The sequence below is a fragment of the Lepus europaeus genome, chromosome 5, assembly GCF_033115175.1.
Source record: "Lepus europaeus isolate LE1 chromosome 5, mLepTim1.pri, whole genome shotgun sequence".
Lineage (NCBI taxonomy): Eukaryota > Metazoa > Chordata > Mammalia > Lagomorpha > Leporidae > Lepus > Lepus europaeus.
The window spans coordinates 36688190-36701440 of NC_084831.1; the positions used below are offsets into that span (position 1 = coordinate 36688190).

The following is a 13251-nucleotide window of genomic DNA, read 5'->3' on the forward strand; positions in this document are numbered from 1 at the left end:
AGTCTACAAGTATATGCAATTCTTGATTATGCTAATATTCAGGATACAAAAGCATCCTTCACTAAAATAAGGTATTACATGCCTTTTGTGAACAGTTACACGTAGAGAAATTTAGAGTACTAGGATCTTCTAATGAAAAGTGAAGCATGCTATAGGAGAAATTCATATGTAAATATTAGTTCCTTTAGAGATTAAATGTTAACAGGCTTAAAATTAGTCATGTTTTTAAGGGAGGACATTTTAAGAGATTGTTAGCAAATGGCAAAATAGGTAATCTAGGTAACATAAATTGTGGTGTTGGGGCCAGTACTGTAGCATAATGGACAAAGCCTCCACCTGCAGTACCGGCATCCCATATGGGTGCCGGTTCAAGTCCTGGCTGCTCCTTTTTTTTTTTTTTTTTTTTTAAAGATTTATTTATTTATTTGAAGGTCAGAGTTACACAGAGAGAGGAGAGGCAGAGAGAGAGAGAGGTCTTCCATCCACTGGTTCACTCCCCAGATGGCCACAGATCCGAAGCCAGGAGTCAGAGTTTCCCACACAAGTGCAGTGGCCCAAGGACTTGGGCCATCTTCTATTGCTTTCCCAGGCCATAGCAGAGAGCTGGATCAGAAGAGGAGCAGCCAGGACTAAAACTGGTACCCATATGGGATGCCGGCGCTTCAGGCCAGCGCATCAACCCGCTGCCCCCCAGCGCTGGCCCCTGTTCTACTTCTGATCCAGTTCTCTGCTATGGCCTGGGAAAGCAGTAGAAGATGGCCCAAGTCCTTGGGCCCCTGCACCCACATGGGAGACCCAAGAGAAGCTTCTGGCTTCAGATCGGCACAGCTCTGACTGTTGCGGCCAATTGAGGAGTGAACCAGCGGATGGAGGACCTCTCTCTCTCTGTGTCTCTCCTTCTCTCTGTGTAACTCTGACTTTCAAATAAATAAATAAATCTTTAAAAAAAAAAAAAACTGTGGTGTTGATGTGGCTGAATCATCTTCATGACATTAGTGCTATTCTGAATTTCTGCCTCTACAGTAAGATATTATCAAGTGAAAGTCTATCAAACACATTCACATTTAACTCCTAGGCAGATCATAGATGAATAAGAGATACCTTTTAAATAATACTTTAAAATATTACACAAAGAAGGAATGAAAATGATAAATCAAAATTCCATTTCTTGGCACTATCCAAAAACAGAGCTATTACAATATTGATGTTTGCTTGAATCTATCCTATTCTTATTTTATAATAATACAGCACTGATATTTTCCAACCAGAGAAGATGAAAAATATAGAATGATCTCTGTTACTTCCATTTTATAATCTGAAATTCAAAAACCCTCCCCTTTATAATAAAAAATTCAATTATCTCTGAATTGAATATTAAAATGGCAAATACTGAAAACCACTGGCACTTCAAAAACAATCTAACATTAGTTATAGTCTCAATTACTTGAACTTACAGAGTAGTCTTCCAAAAGTTCACAGACGGGCAGGCATTTTTAGCAGTTCATATGCCAGCTAGGACACATAGGTTCAAGCTCCTGATTCCAGCTTCCTGCTAATATGGACCCTGGGAAGCAATAGTGATAGCTCAAGAAGTTGGGTTCCTGTCAATAATATGGGAGACCTGGGTTGAGTTTTTTTTGACAGGCAGAGTGGATAGTGAGAGAGAGAGAGACAGAGAGAAAGGTCTTCCTTTTTGCCGTTGGTTCACCCTCCAATGGCCACTGCGGCCAGCGCATCGTGCTGATCCGAAGCCAGGAGCCAGGTGCTTCTCCTGGTCTCCCATGGGGTGCAGGGCCCAAGGACTTGGGCCATCCTCCACTGCCTTCCCTGGCCATAGCAGAGAGCTGGCCCAGAAGAGGGGCAACCGGGATAGAATCCGGGACTAGAACCCGGTGTGCTGGCGCCGCAAGGCAGAGGATTAGCCTGTTAAGCCACGGCGCTGGCCCTGAGTTGAGTTTCCAACTCCTAGATTTCACCCTGGTCCAGCCCCAGCCATTTTGGGCATTTGGGGAGTGAAGCAGAAAATGGGGGATTTCTTTGTCTATCTGTCTCTCATTCTCTCTCAAAAAATATAAAGTCCACAGAAAATGTATGTTATTAAAAATATGCATGGATTTAAAATTTTTGCATCAAAATAATTATCTTTTAATTTTACTTTCCAGAAACTTAAATTTTTTAAAAATCTAGTTTCATTTTATTTGAAAGAGAGAGAGACAAAGACAGAGACAGAGAGACAGGTGGCTCTTCAATCTACTGGTTCACTCCCCAAATGCCTGCATCAGCCAGAGCTGGGCCAGGTGGAAGCTAGGAGCCCAGAGCTCAATCTAGGTCTTCCACATGGGTGGCAGGGATCCAAGTGCATGAGCCATCAGCTGCTTCCCATGTTGTGCATTAGCAGGAAGATGGACTGGAAGTGGAGCAGCCAGCGCTTGGACCAGGTACTCAGAAAGAGGACGCAGGTGTCTCTAAGTGGCAACTTAACCACTGAACCAACACCCATCCCTCCATGAAATTTTTGATGTCCCCTTGTAAAATTAAAAAAAAAAAAAGCTATCTAATTTGATTTCCATTCATCTCTTTTTCTGCACAAACTCTTTCAGAGGAATGAAATAAGCAAATTGTACAAAGCATAAGGAAGGTAAAGTAAAAGGAAATTAGAAACAAGTTTTCTGATGACAACTACAGTCCACAAACAGAATGATTATTCCATGAACTGATAATTAAAGATTGATTATGGATTGTAATATATCATACTGAAACAATGTCTTTTAATACTCTCATTTTAAAAAATGTTCATTTTTCATTTTCATCGATGTGAAACACAGAGAGAGAAAGAGAGAGAGAGAAATTTGAGAGAGAGAAATCTTCCACCCGCTGGTTCACTCCCCAAAAGCTACAACACGCAGGGCTGGGCCAGGCCAAAGCCGGGAGCCTGGAACTCCATCCGGTTTTCCATGTGAATGGCAGAATCCAAATACTAGGCCATCATCAACTGCTTCCCATGATGCATTAGTAGGAAGCTGGATTGAAGTGATGCATTAGGGCTAGCACTGTGGCATAGTGGGTAAAGCCGCCGCCTGCAGTGCTGGCATCCCATATGGGCGCTGGTTCGAGACTTGGCTGCTCCACTTCTGATTCAGCTCTCTGCTGTGGCCTGAGAAAGCAGTAGAAGATGGCCCAAGTCCTTGGGCCCCTGCATCCACGTGGGAGACCTGGAAGAAGCTCCTGGCTCCCAGCTTCGCATCGGCACAGCTCCGGCTTATGTGGCTATCTGGGGAGTGAACTAGAGGATGTAGACTCTCTCTCTCTCTGCTTCTCCTCTCTCTCTGTAACTGTGACTTTCAAGTAAAATGAATAAATCTTTAAAAAAATATAAAGAAAAAGAAAGTGATGCATCTGGGGTGTTGTGGCATAGAAAGTTAAGCCTCCTCCTGCAGTGCCAGCATCCCATATGGGTTCGAGTACCAGCTGCTCCACTTCTGATACAGCTCCCTGTTAATATGTCTGGAAAAGCAGTGGAGGATGGCCCAGATACTTGGGCTCCTGCATCTACATGTGAGACTGAGAAGAAGATCCTGGCTCCTGGTTTCACCTGGCCCAGCCCTGGCCATTGTGGTCATTTGGGGAGTGAACCAGTGGCACCCTTGGGCCAGGCTGAAGCCAAGATCCAGGAGCTTCATCCAGGTCTCCCATGTGGGTGTCAGGGACCCAGGTACTTAGACCCTCATCTGCTGCTTTCTCAGGCTATTAGCAGGGAGCTGGTTAGAGGTAGAGCTGCCAGGACTTACACACACACAGGTACTTATGTTGGATACCTGTGCCCATATTTTATGTCAGCATCACAGGCAGCAGCCTTTCCTGCTGTGCCACAGTGCTGGCCCCAGCTGATCCACTTTCTTTTTCTTTTTTGAAAATAAAGATTATCTATTTATTTGAAAGGAAGAGACAGGTAGAGAGAGAAATAAATAAATAAATCTTTAAAAAAAAAAGAAAGAAAATGATGTGAGAGCATCATTTCATTGAGCTCATTTGCTCAAATAAATAATAATAATTACTTTTAAAAAAACTTGTTCCTTAGCAATCTAATTTAAAATCCTTTCCATAGTAACTCTAACCATTATCTACTTTTATTTTTTCTTGCAGCTTATTTCTTATTATAAATATAAAATTTGCATTCCTGTTTATTATCTAAGTTCCCCTGCTTGAAATAAGTTAACAGTCAGGGAATCTGTTTTATTCATTATTATTTTCATTGTTATGTCTCCAGTGACTGGCACATGGCAGCCTAGAAGTATTGGTGGGGGGGACTTCAAGAAGTTCACAGAAAATGTGTATTATATAAAATATGCACAGATTTCAAAAACTTTTGGGCCCAAATAAACTTATCTTTTAATTCCATTTTCCATGAACTTTTTTACATTTCTTTGTATTTGCTTAATATGGACATAAAGTCCCAACCCTGGCTTTTGTGGTCATTTGGGGAGTGAATCAATAGACTGAAGATCTCTTTCTGTGTAGTCTCTCTCTGTCACTCTGCCTCTCAAATAAACATTTTTAAAAACTGTTAAAAGTTTTGAGATGTGACATAATACACATGAACTGATTTTTTCATAATATATTACAATGGATATGATTTTTTAAAAATCCTAGAGTTCAAGAAATGAGCTGGAGATTCAGGGCAATGAGATTTATAAGTTTAAGATGTAGGAAAAAAAAAGTATTTTCAAGAAAATAGACTTGGGACAGAGATTCTTTATGAATGCCAGTTTTCTCATTTATTGTGTGACCTACATATTTATTACCATGTGTCTTTGTTTCTATTTTTCCTGCTCGGTACTCTGTGTCCTTTCAACTTGAGAATTTATGTCTTCAACTCTGGAAAACCCATAAGCATTATCTCTTCAAGTATTGTCTCTCCAAATTTTACAGAAGTTCTTGGCTCACTGCTTTCATAGCATTGGATAGTGCAAATCTGGATCTCATGCTTGATGGTGTTTCTACCCATATGTTAGAGAAGGCAACTTACTCTCCTGGACTATAGACAGACTATTTCTTTAAACATTCATTAATTTATTTGAAAGGCACAGTTATGGCGGGGGGGCGGGGGGGACACAGAGAGACAGAGACAGGTTTTCCATCTGCTGGTTCACTCCTAAATGGTCACAATGGCCAGAGCTGGGCCAATCTGAAGTCAAGGGCCAGGAGCTTCTTCCAGGTTCCCAACAAGGGTGCATGGAGTACTTGGGCCATCCTCCACTGCTCTCCCAGGAGCATTAGCAGGGAGCTAGATCACAGGTAGAGCAGTTGAGACTTGGGATGCCAGTGCTGCAGGAGATGGCTACACATGTCACGGCACAGCAGCAGCCTCAGAAAGACTATTTCTAATACTCTCTCAGGTGAAGTGGGAGCCTATTTCCACGTCTTTAAGAGCCAGTATTTCAGCAATATAGTTTATGTTATTTTCTAGAAACTTTCCTGATTTAGCCCATTATTTATATCTATAATCTTGATTTAATAATTATATATAGTGTCAAGATTCATTTTTTTACTTAAGGATATTGATTTCATTTATAATAATTTCTTGAAAGGGCTATTTTAACTCACAGTTCTGCAGTGGGAAAAGTGATCACTTGTGAATTCACTTTTAGACACTCTATTCTGCAACGCTGGTCTATTTCCCCTGTGCTACTATCATGCTGTCTTAAATACACACACTAAATCTAGAATTCTAGAATATGTTTTTTTTTTTTTTTTGACAGGCAGAGTGGACAGTGAGAGAGAGAGAGAGAGAGAGACAGAGAGAAAGGTCTTCCTTTGCCATTGGTTCACCCTCCAATGGTGGCCATGGCTGGTGCGCTGCGGCCGGCGCACAGCGCTGAACCGAAGGCAGGAGCCAGGTGCTTCTCCTGGTCTCCCATGGGGGGCAGGGCCCAAGCACTTGGGCCATCCTTCACTGCACTCCTGGGCCACAGCAGAGAGCTGGCCTGGAAGAGGAGCAACCGGGAAAGAATCCGGCGCCCCGACCAGGATTAGAACCCAGGGTGCTGGCGCCGCAGGCGGAAGATTAGCCTATTGAGCTGCAGCGCCGGATAGAATATGTTTTGAATATGGCAGGTTAAGTTCTCAAATTTATTCTTCAAGACTGTCTTGTCTTGGCCTTTGCATTGTAAATTTAGCTTGCTAATTTCTTTCTTTCTCTCTCTCTCTATTTTTGTGTAAAGATTTGTTTATTATTTATTTGAAAGGCAGCTTTACAGAGAGAGAGAGAGAGAGAGAGAGAGAGAGAGAGAGAGAGAGAGAGAGAAATTTGCCATCGGCTGATTCATTCTCCAAATGGCTGTAATGGCCAGGGCTGGTCCAGGCCAAAGCCAGAAACCAGGAGCTTCTAGGGGTCTCTCATGTGGGTTCAGGGGCCCAAGTACTGGGGTCATCCTCTGCTGCTTTCCCAGGTACATTAGCAAGGAGCTGGGTTGGAAGTAGAGCAGCCGACTCTCAAAAAACAGTGTCCATATGGGATGCAGGCGTCACAGGTAATGGCTTAGCTTGGTGTGCCACAACGCTGGCCCGTGGCTTACCAATTTCTATAATTTTTTTAAACCCTGCTGGGAATTTTGATTGGGATTGCACTGAATTTAGGAATCAATTTGGATACATCTGACATCGTAATAAAGACCAAATATTCTGGGTCTTTATTCATTTCTCTTAGCAATGTTTTATAATTCTTTTTGTTTTATACTTATATTTTATTTTAAAGATTTTTTAATTTTGAAAGTCAGAGTTACAAAAAAGGGAGAGAGAAAGAGAATCTTCCACCAGCACTGCAGCTCACTAGGCCAATACTCCGCCTGCGACGCCGGCACCCCGGGTTCTAGTCCCGGTTGGGACGCCGGATTCTGTCCCAGCTGCTCCTCTTCCAGTGTAGCTCTCTGCTGTGGCCCGGGAAGGCAGTGGAGGACGGCCCAAGTGCTTGGGCCCTGCACCCGAGTGGGAGACCAGGAGGAAGCACCTGGCTCCTGGCTTCGAATTGGTGCAGTGCGCCAGCCGTAGCAGCCATTTGGGGGGTGAACCAATGGAAGGAAGACCTTTATTTATTTATTTATTTATTTTATTTATTTATTTTGACAGGCAGAGTGGACAGTGAGAGAGAGACAGAGAGAAAAGTCTTCCTTTACCGTTGGTTCAACCCCCAATGGCCGCTGCGGCTGGCGCACCGCGCTGATCTGAAGCCAGGAGCCAGGTGCTTCCTCCTGGTCTCCCATGCGGGTCTAGGGCCCAAGCATGTGGACCATACTCCACTGCACTCCCCAGCCACAGCAGAGAGCTGGACTAGAAGAGGAGCAACCGGGACAGGATCCGGCGCCCTGACCAGGACTAGAACCTGCGGTGCCGGCGCTGCAGGCGGAGGATTAGCCTATTGAGACGCAACGCCAGCCAGGAAGACATTTCTCTCTGTCTCTCTCACTGTCTAACTCTGCCTGTCGAAAGAAAGAGAGAGAGAGAGAGAGAGAGAGAGAGAGAGAGAAAGAGAGAGAGAGAGAGAGAGAGAGAGAGAAAGAGAGAGAAAGAAAGAAAGAGAAAAGAGAGAGAGAGAAGAGAGAGAGAGAAAGAAAGAGAGAAAGAGAGAGAGAGAGGGAGAGAGAGAGAGAAAGAGAGAGAAAGAGAGAGAAAGAGAGAGAGAGAGAAAGAGAGGAAGAGAGAAAGAAAGAAAGAAAGAAAGAAAGAAAGAAAGAAAGAAAGAAAGAAAGAAAGAAATCTTCCCATCCACTGGTTCACTCCCCAGATGGCCACAGTGGCCAGCAAAGACCAAGTGGAAGCCAGGAGCCAAGAGCATTATCAGGGACTTGGATGTGGTACAGAGGCCCAAATACTTGGACCGTCTTCTACTGCTTTTCCCAGGACATTAGCAAGGAGCTAGATCAGAAGTGGAGCAGCCAGCACAGGAATCAGCCCCCATATGGTATACCCACATCACAGGCAGTGGCTTTATCCACTGTGCCACAATGCTGGCCTCTGTTTTATAGTATACCTCTGATAAGTGATGTCTGTTGTTTGGACCTCCTATGAGCCTATTCCCTTGTTCTTTTTTTTTTTTTTTTTTTTTTTGTTCTTCTTAGTGCTTGGTGAGTGGTTAGTTCTTCTTTATTTACATAATTGCCTATTTTTTTTACTAACTTCCAGTTATTGGGTATGAAAAACTGTAGAAATAATTTGAGCTCTAGAACATTTTACCTTCCTCCAGAGATCTGTTTTTCTGGCAGGCAGTTAAGCAAAGAGGGGATCATTTTAAACCCATCAGGATTGAGAGGATTAAGAATTTGATTTCAGTCCTTTTAAATATTAACCTATTTCTGATTCATCCTTATTCTTTCAGAGTGTAGCTCTTCATGGTTCTGACCATAAACCAGAGGTATTTGCCAGGCCTCTCCTTATAAGCATCTCTCTAATTTTTGTCCTTTTAGTCCTACAAAAGTACTGAAAACTCTTTTTAGTTTCTCATCCTCTTTGCAACTGACTTCAAAATCACCGAAGTGATCCCAAATTTTGTGTTCACCTCCCTTGGCTTCTCTCTCCTACAAGATATTAGCTCTACAAATTTTCTTTTTTTTTTTTTTTTTTTTTGACAGGCAGAGTGGACAGTGAGAGAGAGACAGAGAGAAAGGTCTTCCTTTTGCCGTTGGTTCACCCTCCAATGGCCGCCGCGGTAGCGCGCTGCGGCCGGCGCACCACGCTGATCCGTTGGCAGGAGCCAGGTACTTCTCCTGGTCTCCCATGGGGTGCAGGACCCAAGTACTTGGGCCATCCTCCACTGCACTCCCTGGCCACAGCAGAGAGCTGGCCTGGAAGAGGGGCAACCGGGACAGGATCGGTGCCCCAACCGGGACTAGAACCCGGTGTGCCGGCGCCGCAAGGCGGAGGATTAGCCTAGTGAGCCGCGGCGCCGGCCAGCTCTACAAATTTTCATTGCCCTGGTACTTTGATGCCTTTTCTCATTGCCTCATCACCTGGGTACTTTTTGATGCCTTGAAATAAATTCTTAAGAAACATGTTATCCAATTCTTTTAATGCTTCCATTTTAGTAGAAGGCTGGCAATAAAAATGGTAAACTTCAGTATCTTTGAAGATGGTAAGTAGAAGTATAGAAGAAAAGAAAATAAGAACTGGGGTAAGAATAAAGAGCTTGAAGGTAAAGTTAATAAATTTTTTTTGGAGAGGCAGAGAGACACTCTGATGTGTGACACAAATGTCTTAACTGCTAGGCTAAATGTCTGCCCCATTCAGCTTTAATTTTAAATACAGTGGCAGCAGGAAGCAGAGCAAGATGGCAGCTGACTAAAATGCTCTGGCAATCTCCCCACCTAGACACCAACTTGAACAGCTATTCACGTATCAAGTCACTTTCCCAAGAGTCAAGGAAGCCAAGTAGGAGACCACAGTTCCTGGTTTTAGATGATAGTAAGAAAAGACTCCCTGAAGTAGGCAGGAAGGAAAAAGTTGCTATGTGTCCCTGCTCCAATTACTGGAGCTGGGAGAGAGACATCTCCCACTTACGGTACAGAAAGGGAATAAAATCCAGACCTTAGATTTAAAATTCAGTACCAGGCCCGCTACAGTGAAACCAAGAGACAATTTTTGCAAACTAAGCCTTTGGCCAAGGGACCACTTTCACCACTTCTCCCCCAACCTCCAGCAGACATTGGAGAACATTTGCTAGGAAGTTCAGAGCTTGGCTTGCTGCAGTGAGACCCAGCAAGAGATAAAGCCCAAAGGATTCTATCCCCAAGCTAGTTCTATTTTTTTTTTTTTTTTGATAGGCAGAGTTAGACAGTGAGAGAGAGAGCAGCCAGATTCTGTCCCAGTTGCCCCTCTTCCAGGCCAGCTCTCTGCTGTGGCCAGGGAGTGCAATGGAGGATGGCCCAAGTGCTTGGGCCCTGCACCCGCATGGGAATCCAGGAGGAAGCACCTGGCTCCTGGCTTCGGATTGGTGCAGCGCACTGGCCGTAGCAGCTGTTTGCAGGGTGAACCAACGGTAAAGGAAGACCTTTCTCTCTGTCTCTCTCTCTCTCTGTGTAACTCTGCCTGTCCAAAAAAAAAAAAAAAAAAAAAAAAAAGTGATAGAAAACCTAGGTTAATCCTCTGCCTGCGGCACCAGCACCCCAGGTTCTAGTCCTGGTTGGGACACCAGATTCTGTCCTGGTTGCTCCATTCCAGTCCAGCTCTCTGCTGTGGCCAGGGAAGGCAGTGGAGGATGGCCCAAGTGCTTGGGCCCTGCACCCGCATGGGAGTCCAGGAGAAGCTCTTGGCTCCTGGCTTCGGATCGGCGCGATGCACCGGCCGCAGCACACCTGCCGTAGCTGCCATTTGCAGGGTGAACCAACAGAAGGAAGACCTTTCTATCAGTCTCTCTCTATCTCTGCCTGTCCAAAAAAAAAAAAAAAAAAAAAAGTGATAGAAAACCTAATCCACCAGATGCACAAATATCAACATAGGAACCCATGAAGTATGTGCCCCTAAAGGACACAATAAAGTTTTATGCACAGACTCCAAAGAAAAGGAGATTAACGGCCGGCGCCGTGGCTCAACAGGCTAATCCTCCGCCTTGCGGCGCCGGCACACCGGGTTCTAGTCCCGGTCGGGGGTACCGATCCTGTCCCGGTTGCCCCTCTTCCAGGCCAGCTCTCTGCTGTGGCCAGGGAGTGCAGTGGAGGATAGCCCAAGTGTTTGGGCTCTGCACCCCATGGGAGACCAGGATAAGCACCTGGCTCCTGCCATCGGAACAGCGCGGTGCGCCGGCCGCAGCGCGCTACCGCGGCGGCCATTGGAGGGTGAACCAACGGCAAAAGGAAGACCTTTCTCTCTGTCTCTCTCTCTCACTGTCCACTCTGCCTGTCAAAAATAAAAAATAAAAAAAAAAAAAAATAAAATAAAAAAAAAAAGAAAAGGAGATTAACAAAGTACCTGAAAAAGAATTCAGTATGATTGTAAGGATGCTCAAAGACATACAAGAGAATATGGGCAGAGAGCTGAATGACATCAAGAAACAAAGTAGGTATGAATGAGAAATTTAGCAATGGAATCTTTAAAAAGAACCAACTAGAAATCCTGGAAATGAAGACCTCAATAAGTCCAATAATAAAAATACAGTTGAAGAGGGTGCCCATCATGGCATAATGGATACACAGAAGCAAGGAAGGAAGGAAAGAAGGAAGGAAGGGAGGGAGGGAGGAAGGGAGGAAGGGAGCGAGGGAGGGAGGGAGGGAGCAGACACAATAAAGCATTCCAATTGTGGGTACTGATGAGAGTGAATAGAGAAGAGGCTTAGAAAATGTATTCAATGGGGGCTGGGCTGTAGCATAGTGGGTAAAGCCACCACCTGCAGTGCCGGCATCCCAAATGGGTGCTGATTCGAGTCCTGGCTGTTCCACTTCCAATCCAGCTCTCTGCTATAGCCTGGGAAAGCAGTAGAAGATGGCCCAAATGCTTGGGACCCTGCACCCATGTGGGAGACCTGGAAGAAGCTCCTGGCTCCTGGCTTCGGATCTTCGCAGCTCCAGCCATTGGTGGCCATCTGTGGAGTGAACCAGCAGATGGAAGACCTCTCTCTCTCTCTCTCTCTTTCTGCCTCTCCTCTATCTGTGTTAACTCTGACTTTCAAATGAATAAATAAATCTTACAAAAAAAAAAGAAAAAGAAAAAGAAAATGTATTCAATGAAACACTAATAGAAAGTTCCCTAATCTGGAGAAATATGAAGACCCAAGTACAGAAGGCCCACAGGAACCCAAATAGACATGACCAAAAAATATCCTCACTACAACATATAATAGTCACAGTCTCAAAGATACAGCACAAAGAGAACTCTAAAATTTGCAAGAGGGGTGGGTTTTGGTATAGCTGTTAAGATACCACTTAGGAATCCTACATTCTACGTAAGAGTACTTGAGTTTAAGTACTTGCTCTGTTCCCAATTCCAGTTTTCCTGCTAGTATGCACTCTCAAAGGCAGCAGATGATGGGTTAAGTAGAGTCCCTGCCATCCATGTAAGAGACCCAGCACCTGACTTTAGTTTGGCCCAGTCCTGGCTATTGTGGGCCCTTAAGGAGTAAACCAGTGGATGAGAGATCTGTTTCTCTGCCTTTCAAGTAAATAAAATAAAAACTTAAAAATAAAAAAAAAATTCGTAAGGGAAAAGTATTAGGTCACTTAGATTAACAGCAGGTTTTTTAACAGAAACCTTACATTACAGGAGAGTATGTGATGATGAAATCCAATCTCTGAAAGAAAATAACTGGCAATCAAGAATACTTTCTCTAGGGACCAGCACTGTGGCATAGCAGGTTAAGCCGCTGCTTACGACACTGGCATCTTATATCAGGGTGCGGGTTCAAGATCTGGCTAGTCTGTCTCCAAGTCAACTTCCTACTAATGTGCCTGGGAAATCAGTAGAAGATGGTCTATGTTACTGGGCCCTTGCCACTCATGTGGGAGACCAGGATAGAATTTTTGGCTTCTGGTTTTGGCTTGGCCCTGCTCCATTTGTTGGGGCCATTTAGGGACTGAACCAGCAGATGAAAGGTTCTCCCTCATCATGTAGGATCTCTGTCCTTAATGTGCTGTACATTGTGATTTAATGCTATAACTAGTACTCAAACAGTATTGTACACTTTGTGTCTCTGTGTGGGTGCAAACTGTTGAAAGCTTTACTTAATATATGCTAAATTGATCTTCTGTATATAAAGATAATTGAAAATGAATCTTGATGTGAATGAAAGGGAAGAGGGAGCGGGAGAGGGGAGGGTTGCGGATGGGATGGAAGTTATGGGGGGGAGGAAGCCATTGCAATCCATAAGCTGTACTTTGGAAATTTATACTCATTAAATAAAAGTTAAAGAAAAAAAAGGTTCTCCCTCTCGCTTGCTCTCTGTCTCTCTCTAACTCTGCCTTTCAAATAAATAAATAAATCTTTTTTTTTTTTTTAAAAAAAAGAAATCCTTCACACAAAAAAAAAAAAAAAAAAAAAAAAAAAAAGGATGTCTGCTTTCTAGAAAAGAGAAAAAAATAAAAGGTATGTAAATAGAAAAAAAAGGAAGTCAAATTATCCCTATTTGTAGATGAAAAGTTCTATGTAGAGAGAAACCTAAAGAGTCTACCAAGTGACTATTAGAACTTATAAATACAGTAAAGTTGCAGAATACAAAATACAGAAAAATCAATACCATTTTTATATAAAAATGAACTCACTGAAGAAGAAATA

General features: G+C 43.7%; 1 protein-coding gene across 4 annotated transcripts in view; it reads right to left on the reverse strand.

The window, feature by feature from the left end:
- The window catches only part of ZSWIM5 (zinc finger SWIM-type containing 5), a 210615-nt gene that overhangs the window by 117612 nt on the left and 79752 nt on the right, over positions 1 to 13251 (reverse strand). The window contains exon 1 of one of the 4 annotated variants that reach the window (XM_062191176.1): positions 1455 to 1540. The exons of the other annotated variants lie outside the window; for them this stretch is intronic. The gene's annotated coding sequence lies outside the window, so the exon portion shown is untranslated. Of the gene's footprint in view, positions 1 to 1454; positions 1541 to 13251 lie in introns of those variants that run through there. 4 annotated transcript variants of the gene reach the window in all.